The sequence below is a fragment of the Acomys minous genome (assembly GCF_964271855.1).
Source record: "Acomys minous genome assembly, chromosome: 9".
NCBI lineage: Eukaryota > Metazoa > Chordata > Mammalia > Rodentia > Muridae > Acomys > Acomys minous.
Window position 1 is genome coordinate 120,161,310 of NC_140490.1, and position 13,879 is coordinate 120,175,188.

The window sequence follows — 13,879 nt, forward strand, 5'->3', positions numbered from 1 at the left end:
TTGCCGTGGTCATGGTGCCTCTTCACAGCAATAGAACACTGACAAATACAACAAGTAAGTGATAATACATGTAAGAAAAGTGGAATTTAAATAGGCACCCAATGACTACTAGTTAATAACAATAGGAACATAGAGTAGATGCAATTACATTCCGATTAACCAGCTTCTAACTAAATGCAAACTGCACGGAGATAAAGGGGTTAGAAAAAAGAACTCACATATGCAGATCATGCAGAATTTATTGTCCATTTGTTTTGGATTAAATGACAGGGCTCCATTCCTTTTGTAGCTAAGCAATATTTCATTTGCACATACTACATATTTGTTATATACTCTTCTGGTGGTGAACTCTTAGAGATGACTGAAGCAACACACATGAGCGGATGCAGTGAAGAGACTATTTCCTTAGTTTATGGACCCAGAGGAGGAATGGCTGAATCATATGTAGACCTACCTCTTATTTTTTTTTAAGAGCCTCATATGTATTTTCTTTCCTCCATTTCTTAAAATCTAGAGTTAATACACTTTTCCACTCCCTAGAATGGATGGATGGATGGATGGATGGATGGATGGATGGATGGATGGACGGATGGGTGGATGGATGGACGGATGGATGGATGCATGCATGCATGAATGAACTGATTTCCAGTTTCATGGTTTCAAAATTATTCTGTTCAATATAAGTCCCAACACCCCTTCATGAAAAAAAGTTCCCTAAAAAAAAAAAGTAGGACTAGAAGGAACATACTTCAAAATAATAAAACCATATGTGAGAAACCAACACCCAGTGTTATATTAAATTGCAGAAAACATCTAAGTACTTCAGGAATAAGGCAGGAAAGTCTGCATTCTCTACACTTACTTGTTATAGTGTTTAAAGTCTTTGTTTCTAAAACAAGACAATAAGAGGAAATCAAGGGATAGAAATCGAAAAAAATCAAAGATACTTGTTTTCAGATGATATGATCCTGTACTAGAGACCCTAAAGGGTTCATCAGAAAACTTTAGAACTGATAATCACTTTCAGCAAAGTGGCAGCACATACATCATCAAAAAACAAAAACAAAACAAAATAAGAAAACTAGTAGCCTTTCTACACACCAATAAAAACATTCCAAAGGAAAAAAATAACAAAACAATGCTAACTGCAATAGTTTAAAAAACACCTTGAAATATATTTAACCTCTTTACACTGAAAGATTGCAATGCACTAATGAAAGAAACTAAGGAACAAACTGGAAGATAGAAGGGCAGCCAATGCTCATGGACCAATACTGAGAAAATGGATTTGTTATCCAAAGTAGTCTATAGGTTCAATGAAACCCTCAAAACTCTATTGACATTATTCACAGAAACAAAAAGCAAAATCCTAAAATTAAAATACAACAGACCCCAGAGAGCCAAAGCAATCCCGAGTGAATAGAACAATGCTATGGGTATCACATACGTGATTTCAAATTATCCTAGAGAATAATATTAACAAAAACCCTGGAGCTCTGGCACAGAATTGGACACATAAATCAGTGAAATAGAGTAGAATATTCAAAATTCAGCCTACACAGTTGTAGCCCCTTGAATTTTTTCCCGAGAAAATACACATGGAAAAGACACAGACTTCACCAAGTGGTAAAGAAAAGCTGGATATCTATATATAAAAGAAAATTGGTATTTTAAAAAATATTTAAACCTGTATAGAAAACAATTCCAAATGAATTAAAGACATAAGATCTGAAACTCTGAAACTATTAGAGCAAAAGACGAGAGAAAAATGTCAAGGTATAGGCTTGAGCCGGGACTCTTTCTATATAAAGGTCTTTAGTTGCTTAGGAAATAAATCCAGAAATCAACAAATGAGATTTCATTAAATAAAAAAAAAAAGCTTCTACACAGCAAAGGAAACAATCCAGTGACTAGGAATAGGAGAATAGGAGAAATCTCTGGTAACAACACATCTGATAGAAGACTATCGTCTAGAACATACACAGAACTCAAAAAACTGAATACCAAGAAGTCAAGCAACCCAGGCAGAAAAACGATATAACAGATAGTTAATAAAATATGGCCCATAAAAATATAAAAAAATTAATGTTCCTAGACACAGGAAAACGCAAATTGAAACTACACGGAAATTTATGTCACCCAAACCAGAATGACAATCATTAATAAAACAAATAACAAATGCTGGTGAGCATGTGGAGGAAAGGAAATCCCTGTGCTGTTGATTGGAATGTAAATTAGTGCAGTCGCCATGGAAACCAGTATCAAGAGTCCTTAACAACCTTAAATACAATTTACCCTTTCACCCAGATACCACCCCTGGGTGCTTACCTGAAGTAGTCTATGTGAACATATCACAGAGATATTTGCACACTAGTGTTTACTGCAGTACTGTTCACAATAAGCTGCTATAAAGCCAACTTAAGTGCCCATCAACAGAAAAGTTAATGGAGAAAACATGTTGCATGTATACAACATAATTTCCCTCAGCTATCAGTAATAAGTTTCTGTCACTTGGAGGAAAATGGAAGCAACTGGAACTTATCAGATCAAGTTAGAAGATGTTTTCTCACACTTGTAAATTCTGTGTTTTCATGAGATACACAAAGTCCTGTGTGTATGGGGGGGGGGCATCAATGTAGAAGCAAAATTGCCATATAGAAGCAAAGAAAGCTAAAAGGAGGGGAGTGGAACTGAAAGGGGGGAAGAGAGGAGTGTGGAGGAGGAATACAGTCAAAGCACATTATATGCCTGGCTGGAAATATTCTTACGAAACCAAGTGAATATACACCACTTAAGAATGTTATTTAATCCAGGTGAAGTGGCACATGCCTTTAATCCCAGAACTCGGGGAGGCAGAGGCAGGTGCATCTCTGTGAGTTTGAGACCAGTCTGGTTTCCAAAGTGAGCTCATGATACACAAGAGAAACCCTGTCTCTAAAAACAAAACAAAACAAAAGAAAGAAAGAAATGATTACCAAAATAATAAAAGACCACTTCACTCTTCTAACAATGGCCTCAACTTTATATTGGAGCCTAGGAATTTAAACTAAACACAAACTGTCAAGTTTATCAGGAAACAAAAGTCAGCTGCGCAGCTGCTGTGAATAAGAAAATAAAACCACACCACATTGCAGAAAGTTAGTTGCAGACACATGAAAAAAAAATATGGGAATCTCCATCCTTTATTCATTCCTTTCTCTGGTAGGCTTCTGCTAGCGTGGCGTGCATATGGAAACCCTAATTCAGGAATGAAAATCTGAAACTGGGCTATCTGTCTTTGTGTACTCTGGCACTCTCTTTCTTTAAAATGATCCAAGGATGAGAATAGGATCCTCCTGGCTATCTGCTCTTTTACATGCTGAACTTGAGAATCCTGAAATTCTGTTAATAGAATGGAGATAAAAATTCTAGCTGACCTTCAGCTACTTAGTTGTGCAACGTGCAACACGTCTTCATTTATACACTCTGAGCATATAGAATTCAAGTTAAATTATCTCCCCACCATCCATGCCCTAAGCACACTAAAAGACATAAAGTTATAGGAGAAAACACATTATGCTAGTGTCTTGTGTCTTGAGGAAAGTTACTCAGTCTAAGGCCTCAACTTCCTCATTAGTAAATGGTAAAAACTCTCGTGAGACTAATATTAATTGATAGTCGTGACAATTACTTTTTATTGCTCTTGCTTTTTAAAAGTTCAAGAAGATCTTACAGGCCAGTGAACCAATCCCCAAGGAAATTCAGGACTCTTAGTTAAACAACTTTAGGTGATCATCCAGACTCTTCTTGAGTAATTCTCATGAGTAGCTCTGTCCACTCTCCCACATGCCCATGTCTTTGAATATACCAAATGAGGAGAGTTCTGCATCACTGTCTCTTAGGTCCTGGTTCCCTGAAAAATAAAGAAAATTAAAACAACCCGACAACCCTGAAACATCACTTCGAGTTTTCCTCCCCAGTCCCACCTCTCATTATATGGCACATGGGCTCCTCCTCCAAGCTAAGCCCCACCCCGACTCTACATAGGGCAATTCCACTCTTCTGTCTCCTTTTCTCTGAACTTGCTCCAGTTTGTTGATGCTTCTTGTCTTATTTAGGGCTTTATTGCGATGAGGAGACACCACGACCCCGGCAACTCTCATTAGGGAAAAATTTCATTAGGGCTGGCTTACAAGTTCAGAGGTTTAGTCCCTTGTCATCACGGCAGAAAAGAGTGATGACTCACAGGCAGGCACGGTGCTGGGGAAGGAGGTGAGCGGTCTGCACCCTGACCATCGGTAGGCAGCGGGCAGAGAGCATGACGCTGGGCCTAACTTGAGCTTCTGAAACCTCAAAGCTCGCCTCCAATGACACACTTCCTCCAGCAACAGTGCACCTGCTCCAACAAGGCCACACCTCCCAGTGGTGCCACTCCCCAGGAGCCTAGGACGGCCATTTTCATTCAGACCGCTACACTCCTGTTAGTAATAACCTCCTGCACAGAAGAACACTGCAGAATCTGACAGTAGCTGAGACCAGAAACGCACTAGCATTCCTTTCCTGGATGCTGTATTTCTCTTAATACAGGATAAGAGTGCTTTAGCTCTTTTGGCTCACACCTTTGGATCACATTGAGCTGGCTGTCAATTAAAATAGCCAAGTCTTTTTCATGTGAATCCCTGTTCATCCAGCTCTCGCTGAGCCTTGTATTAGTCTCAACCCATAGTTCCAGACTGATGGATCTCTGTGAATCCTCGTTCTTCCCCCCCCCCCCCCCCATGAGCATATTAACTGTCTCTTCCAGCTTTGTGTCAATGGCAAACACAGTTGTGTCTTCATTTATGCTGCCAGTAAGAATGCTGACTACTACCCAGCCAGGATCAGAACCCTGTGAAGATTCTGCAGGTAGGGAATCAGCGTGAGCCCAGGCTCCAGGCACACGGAGATTTAGCTTTGTGACCATCCTTTGTTATAATACAACCCCTCTCTTACCACTCTCAGGCACGGGCATGCTGCATCCGAAGGCTACTGAAATAGCCTGGGCTTTATTGTAACATATAGTAGTTCTAATTTTTACTTTGTCTCTTACTAACTTGTTTAACCTCTAGGAACATTTCTTTTCTAATTATATATACTTATATGTGTGTATGTATATATGTAATATAACTATTAAGTAGAAGAACATATATATCTATATTATATCTATATCTATATAGGTTAGTAGGCTAATACCATAAAGATCGGTCTTACTCTGACCCCCGTATTTCTAATACAAAGAACGATACAGGCAATTTCAATGAAGTAAGAAGTTAAAACATGTTTTAAGGATGGAGTCATGGACGTTAGGAGCACCTCTTCCAGAAGTCCCGAGTTCAACTCCCAGTAATCACATGGTAGCTTACAACCATCTGTAATTGGATCTGATGGCCTCTTCTGATGTGCATGAAGACAGAGCACTCATATACATAAAATACATAAACAAATAAATCTTTTTTTTTCTGATGGAGTCATGAAGGGGAATCCTGAGGCCTTGTGGGAAAACTCTAAGAAAACAGGACAAGAGTCTTGTGGCGTCAGTTTCTTCAAAAACACAGAACAGTCCTTGGAATGTGTTTTTGTGCTCCTCCTAGGTGTAGCAGATAGGAGTGAGTTCACTTCAGCTGTTGTCATCCACCTGTCTCTATGGAAAAAACTTTGTGCCTTGTTCTTGGGACTGAACACGTTACTCATGTGATTCTTCTAAACTCTCAGAGTAAAAATTGTCTGAGGGCTAAATAAAGTTAGCTATTGCATGAGACTTTAGTCTGCTTCATTTTTAGGCCCCTCCCTCCCAGGTTCATGTCAACTAGAGCACTAAACAGATAATGATTTACATACATACATACATACATACATACATACATACATACATACACACACATGCACATACAGACAGACAGGCACACACATACATACACACACATACATGCATACAGGATAATGGCTAGACTAAGAAACGTTGCCTGATCTATTAGTTTAATCCATTTATTCAACTATCATTTATTTTTTACTGGTTCATTGCTGGACTTAACAATGGATATTTCTATTTTTATTGAGTTTTAACTCTTATCTTAAAAACTTTACCCTTTTCAACTTTGTATCTCAGTCACTTTGAGTATCATCACAGAATTGAGAAAATGCTATGGTAATTTAAATCAGAATAACCTCTAAAATCAATCATTTGCACTTGCTTTCTGTATTTTAGGCTCAGATAGACATATTCATGTATTTCTCTTTCTTTCATTTTGGCTATTCTGGGAATGTTTATAAATGAGATTGTTTGATATGTGGTCTTCCGTGACTACTACATAAATGTCAATGACTTAGACCATTGAGGATCTGAGGTGCATTTTCATGAAGAATAACACTGCTAAACATCTTTATTATTCTCCCACTTATTGGTTAGTTCTGGGGGGGGCGGTGTCTATTCAAAGTGTTTGACCAATTTTCAATTGGGTTGTCTTTATTGTATAATTGCAGGCAGTCTTATATGTTCTGAATACTAATGCCTTGACAAATGTATGATTTATAAGTACTTTCTCAGTGATTTGCCAACGCTTTCTCAATGGTGTCTTTTAAAATACTACAATATTTAGGTTTTGTGAATTCTAGTGTATTAGTTATTATTGTTTCTTAAGAGGTGAGATTATACATTATACTTAGGAAGCCATTGTCCAGTCCAAGGCTACCAAGAGTTATATTTATGTTTCCTTCCAAATATATAGTTTTTACTTCTAGATTCAAGTCTTTTTTTTTTTCAATTATCAATGGTAATGTATTCATTGCTCATTTCTTAAGAGTGTGAAACTATGACACCAATTTTATAAGATTCTTATTTGCTTTTAAATTTAATTTCTACATGATTTTTTTATGTCACTGAAAAGCTTTTAGGAACTGTTTTCACATCCCTGTTTTCCTATAAGATTTGTAGGTATTTTCATTAGATAAAATTCATTCCTTAGACCATTTTAAAACATACAGCCTAATCAATATCTTTTAGTATATTACAAATATGTAAAATCATCACCAGTATCTAATTACAGAGAATTTTCAAACTCTGAAAAGGAACCCAAGCCCATTAAGTGGCCACTACCCGCTACCCATCTGACCAACCTCAACACTGGTGGCTCATGCTGTGGTCTCCTTAGATAGAGCAGTTTTAGATCTTTATAATAAGCTGGATCATACAGATGTGACATTTTCTGCCCAGCTTCCTCTGCTTGGTTCATCCATTGTTATCATGTGTAAGAACCTTATGCTGTTTTTAAAGGTAATATTCAGTGTTTCTTACACTGTCAGTTCATGAACATTTAATTTATTTCTACTTTTTATTATCATTGCTATGGCTTCATTGAGTGTCTGCTGAAATCTGTCTTCACTGTTATTCTCCCGAGTGTATCTAAGATTGGGAAATCTATGTTGAAATTTTAGGGTAAAGAGACACAGTTTTCCTTTCTGTTTTTATTGTAGGTCTCCTTTCCTGTGGGAAGTTGTATATCATTGTGGCTTTGATCTTCATATATATTTATGATGCTTCTTTTTCTTATTGTCTGCTTTTTGAATTTGATATCATAATATAAATGGCTCTGAAAGTGTTTTAAATGAAAGATGTTAGTTAATCTTTAGCTGCTTTATACAATTTGTCAGTTAGGAGCCAAATCTAATTGTCTCTTTGGATTTTCCATTTCCTTTTAACTGTTTTTTGTTTGTTTGTTTGTTTGAGTTGATGTGTATCATAGAAGGAATTTATCATGTGGCTTAGGTTATTTAACTTGTTGGCTTAAAATTGTTCATTACATTTCCTTGTAATCCTTTCATTTTCTTCATTTTTCACAATGTAAAAAGCACTCTCCTTGACAGAAAACAGAAGCTATTTACTTTCTTTTCACCCACTTAAAATTTTAACATCTACTCCAAGAAGCAGTGGAAGTCTCTAAATATCATTTTAGTAAAAGTCATAAAATATGTTGCTTATTACAATTATTTTTCACCCAGTCAGAACCAATTTTGTCCTTGATGTTGGTATAATATTGGGCTTTTCAGAATGCTCCAGTTCCTACGTTACTCTTGTTTCTACACATTCCTACCCGATTTCTGTACCTATGTGTCTTTGCAATTTTGGGGTTCTATTTACTCAAGAATAAAGAACTTTTATCTTTAACTACAATTATCATATTAAAATGATGATGTTTCCCTAGGATTTCTTGACCAATAAAGGTTTTGCAGATTTAATCCCTGAAGTCAGTTTGTCCTTTTAGAGAGAAGAGGGTGGGACACAGATGGGAGCTGTGTTTCAGAATCCAAGGAGCTCTCAGTTCTGCTTATGTTTCCCTCTCTGTTTGACCCTGGTGCACATGCCTGTTCTTCCCTATAAGACTCCCTCTTAGAGACTAAACACAGACAGTGAGCAGGTTCATTGTCATTTTCATATTGCCAAGTGGAGAGAGATATGCCAAAGCAATAATCTTTACAGTGGGAGGAAAGACAAAGAAACCAAAATTGCCCAAAAAAAAAATGGCATTTTTCAGTTTGTGGAACTGTCTATTTATTTCAGTTATGCAATGAGCTGATAACTTCACTTATAAAATAGAACGAGCATTCCTTTCTTCCTAAGGAAAACCATGCCTTTGCATTCCCAGAGAGCTGACATATGTGGGCATTCACCCTTTCATTAAAAAAAAAAAAGCCATAGATGTAAAAATGACCAAAAAACATGCCTGATTTCAAGGAGTTCATATTCTACTGAGGAGATATACACACAATTAAAAGGTTGGTGACTACATTACGAAGCACAATAAATGTGATTAGTGCTCTGAAGAATAAAGAAAAGATGATAAAGGAGGCAGTTGTGAGGCACAGCCTTACAGTGTGTGACGATTTCCTTCCCAGTTAGAGTTATTTGCACGGACAACGAGAGGTACTTTCCTGATGCCGTTCACCCATGGAAGTCATGTCATCACAGATTTCTACTTCAGAGTCTTCTGTGGTGCACAGCAGCTGCTCCCCTGCTGGTCAAATGACCTGCTGTCTGCTGTGTGCCATTCCTCCACCTCCAACACCTCCTCCACACACTGCTGCCCCCTTTCCAGTCCCCATCAAATATCTTTCCGTGTGCTTACTGTGAAAGGTGTCTTCCTGCCACCAAGGGACATGACATTTAAAAAAAAAAGCTTTTGACTTCTAACATGATCATGTTATAAGAGATATATGTCCTCCGGAGAACTCTACCTCTCGCACACCCCTCCTCTGTTCCACCATTCTCAGTCTTTCTACTGTGGCCCAACTCATTCTGGGACAAGTTATTATCTGTTATTACCATGTGGTCCACCACGCAACACCACTAGAGTGACTTGTCTTTTCATATATTTTAAGTAACTCCAGCTAGCTTTTGAAAAAAACAACTATATTTAACTGACATATGTACAAATAGAAAATATCCTACTAGCATTGTTCTAGTTCTTTAAATGACATTTTTTGTTAGGATGTTTGAAGAGTCTCCATAATCTGAAGGCTAGAAAAAAATCACCCATGTCATTTTTTTAAGGACACTTATATTATTTCAGGTTAGCTGTGCACAAAGATTATCTGTATCATGGGTAATTTTATGGAGGTGAGATAAGATCCTTTTAATTATAGAATGGATATGTCTCAGAGATTAGTGTGATATTTGATCAGCATTTAGAGCCTGGTCAATACTCTCACAGCAGCAGAGGGTAGGTCCTCAGGCCTCCCTCAGCAAGGGATGCAACTACAGGTGATAAAATAAACTGGCCAAGATCACACAGATATAGACTTAAACAGCTGGGATCAAAGCTGGCTTGCGTGGCTCTAATGCCCACCGGCCATCTTTCCAGAAGTTCATTTAATAACGGAACTCAAACTAAGCCTATCCCAAATATCAGTTATTATAGAAATATAAACTAAAAAAAAATATTGCCAAACAAATAACAGCAAGTCACACGAGATTTTTAAAGGAACTGAGTCCAGTTAGATGCAAAAACAAAATATTCCCCCAGCACAAAAGACAGAAAAATCTTGCTCCATATTACCTTATTACATCATTTAAAAGTTTTCCCCCAGCAAATTTTTAAGCAGCATGGCAAGTGCTGTCAGTGTATGCTGAAAGCATGTTAAATATACCAAGGATTGACATTAACACAGTAGTAGAAGTTGAAGACTAGAACATGAGGCTCCTTTGCAGTTCAGATTGTCCTGAGTAGTGTCCCTCCCACCCTCTGCTAAAGTTTCAGTTAGGAAGCAGTTCTGAAAGCCAGCTTCATCATTATGGGTGCCAAACACTGGTGGCTCCCCATGGTCATGATCTCTACACAGACTACTCAGTTCTGTTCTGAGAACTGTTGCTAAATCACACACACCAGCCCTAAGCCAGGCCAGACATAGCGAAAGTTCACATGCCTGGTTAAGAGAGAACAGAGACCGTAGAAGGCTGTGGATAACTTGCTGCTCACAGAAAAATCCACGGCTGTAAAAATACCAACTTATGGCTAAGGTGAGAAGATCTGTCGTTAATATTAGTACAATGGTCTTACGTTATATTCCCAGTCAGAGCCATTGAGGTATGTATTGTTAAAAAGCACTCTAAGACGTCTGCATACAATGCAGCTGAGCCGTATCTGGAGGCCTTTGTAACACTTGCTTTGGCATCTCCTTTGTAAATGAGGAAAACATGGAAACAATACACATGTACTATGCAGTATGGAAGTGCAAGATTATATTGAATGAACACAGGCTGCATTTGGAGTACACCGTAAGCGAAGTGTTTTGCATAGATAATGGAAGTCCACAGTTAAACGAGCCTCAAATGGTGTTAGAATAGTGGAAAGGGCTTTGCGATAATGGGTAGGAGTCAAGAGACGGTGAGGCTGCTGTTGTTGCCCGTGGCTCCACAGGACTTTGTTTATGGTTACACACTAGCTCTTAATAAGAACAGTGGCATTTATCTATAACCAACTCCCAAAGATATATAGCTTCTCTGTGTGCTTAACAAAAAGACTGACTGATCAAATTCAGTAACCTCTAGAAGGTGAATTACTGTAGGATCAAGATTCCTAACCCCAACTGACTTAATGATGAATTGCCTTTTCATTAAAAGATAATGATAAATAAGCAATTCAATATGTAAACCTCACTAAGATTGAGGAAGACTGTCTCATGCAAGGCCCAGAAGTCTCCTACTATTCCCTTAATTTTGTTTGGCCTCCTTGCAAATGGAATAGCGAAAGCAAATGAGACCTGTTCAAGTTTGCTCTACCTTAACGTGAGGTGGGAAGCAGCCTTGCCAGCCAGCCCTTGTTCAGTCTCCGTGGGACTTTCTGGCCAGCTGGGCTTTGTTCCACAGAGAGATGACCAGTTTTACCAGCCTATTTTGGTGCCTGCAAAGCCGAAGTCATTGCAAAGTTTTCAAAGACAGCCGGAATGGTAAGCATTCTTTTTGAACTTGCCCTGCCTTTCCTTCTCTTCAGCCATAATGGAATCAGAGTTCTAAATAAAGTGCTTACATGTGGTTTTAAACAGCCGAATTCACCTCTGTTTACTTTGCCTCCAGGAATATTCCTGGCTGGGAGCTCTGGGGCTTCATTTATGGCTGGCTCAGTTAAGGCAGGCCATGACATGCTTCCAAGATGGCCTTTGGGCAGAATTCAAAAGAGCTGCTTCAAATTCTTTCTAGCAGCGAAGATGGAATAAATAAATATAATTTTGGTAGCTACTATGGGAGCGATGTAAGAGTCATGCCTTCTCTGGAATGGAATAGGATATAAATACATAGATAACTATGCAGGTTTCCATCTCAGGTGTTTGTTTACAAGGAAAGGGTTGGATGCCTCAACTCCACGTACTTTATTGCTAACAGGGTTATTTTCCTGAAGTGAGAGGCCAATCCCGTTGCCTTTTTGCCCTTTTCCTCCTTGTATCTCATTATCTACAAGTGTACAGTTCTCGTGCCCATTTATTAGACCCGTGGTTCTGTGTAGTTTTCCAGATCACCTCCCATCCCTCTGGCACACAACTCCTCTATTCCCACATAGCAACTGGATCCGTAGCTGATTGTGTCTCTCCTCTCGCAGAGCACAACAGAAGAACACAGAACACAGAACAGAGAACCATCCCAGAATAAGACCTCTTAAACGCACAGGTATCCAACTCCAGGGCAGCTAAGAGGAGACACATCTTAGACTATCTGGGCAGGGTGAGTTCACAGAGAATATTCACCATCACCACCATGTGAGGGAATACTACAATGGTCTCTGCCTTGCAGATGTGAGAGGCTGACAGCACTGGTCACCTCTCTGCCAAGCCGACTGAAATACTGCGAACGGCCCTGAAGAGGCTGGACAGGGGCTGTCTCAAAGTTCTGGTATTGTGACATAAACTCCCAAGTCCGTAATTTTAGTGGAAACATATGTTTTCAGATCATTTTGTTAAATGCCAAAGATGCATATCTGGATCCTGTGATCGTCATATTTTTAGTGTTCACCCTAACTGCCAAACGTCTTCGAGTTGGTTGACTTCAAAACTTTATATTTCCAAACATCCCTGATTTTTAATGAAAGATAAGATGCCGTTGTTATTGTTATTCTGTGAAAACCCTCTACCACTGCCTTTCTTACTTTTTTCTGTTTCCTTCACCATCGTTTCCCTGTTCCTGTACCTTTCCCGCCACATCTACTCTCCCGGGGAAAAGTAGATGGCAGGCTTGGCACGTTAGTTATCTGACACCTCAGTGCAGTTACTTTCTTTTTTTATTCTGAATAGAGAGAGAAAAATGTTTAACCAAACACAATCTACAGATTAACTTTTAGTGTTGTTAACACTTCCTCTTCATCTATTTCTTCTCAGCAGATGAACAAACAGAAAACCCAGCACAAAACCCCTCCACTTACCCTGCCTGAACTCTCTTCGACTTCTGCCTTCTCTCTTGGGTCACTTTGTTTGTTTCTTAACTATCAATCCACATGCAAGGCAGTGGGTGTCATTTTAGTGTGTTTTTGGTGACTAACCACCCTCCTCTGTCCACTCCTCTGATTTCCTTCAGACTCTCAGTAACCACTATCCAACTCTCATGTCACGTGTGTCCTTTGTTTTCTGTCTAAACCTTTCCTTAAGATCTATTTTGGCCCTTTCATTACGCCCTTTATAGTTTATATCCTATGCATATACCATCATGAACATATACACACGCTAAATATCTAGGATTCGTGTATGAGGGAAAATAGGCAATATTTGCATTTCTGAGTGGACATCTTGGCTAATTACTTTATAGCTTTTGTGAAGAGGGCAGCAATGAATGTGGATATGCAAGTATTTCCTTGGTAGGACTTAGAAGCCCTTGGATATGTACCTAGGATGGAAAAGCAGGGTCATATGGTACTTTCATTTTTAATTTTTCAAGGACTTTCCATGCTGATATCTACAGTGGTGCCTCACACCTGTCCAAAACCCCTTTCAGCAATGAATAGGGATTTATTCATCATTCTCCATACATTCAATGAATAGCAAACCATGGAACCTTTCAATCAATAAATAGGCTAATAAACTGAAAAAAAAAACAGGCTTCAAAAGAAACACAAAATCCAACAAATGCTTCTAAAAGTGCTCAAAAAGTACTTAGCCATCATAGAGGTTCAACTTGAAACTACTTTGAGCTTTCATCTTTCACTGTAACTTCTCCCCCAGAAACAGTGGGTAGACTCTGCTGACTTAGCGTGGTCCCTTGCAGTTCACTCTTCTACACACTGACTTTTGCAACCCCTGTGCCTCTGGATCAGTGCTCTCTGAAGTCAGCAGCTATCTATGCATTGCATAATGCACTGAGTGCTTCCCAGCCTTGCCCTGGCTGGCC

The 13,879-nt window shown here is 38.8% G+C and overlaps 1 protein-coding gene across 2 annotated transcripts in view; it reads left to right on the forward strand.

Moving 5' to 3' along the window:
- Positions 1-12,122: 12,122 nt before the first annotated feature.
- Positions 12,123-13,879, forward strand: part of CA1 (carbonic anhydrase 1) — a 63,329-nt gene continuing 61,572 nt past the window's right edge. The window contains exon 1 of one of the 2 annotated variants that reach the window (XM_084794807.1): positions 12,123-12,226. The gene's annotated coding sequence lies outside the window, so the exon portion shown is untranslated. The remainder of the gene's footprint in view (positions 12,227-13,879) is intronic. The other variant, XM_084794808.1, reaches the window with a different exon arrangement.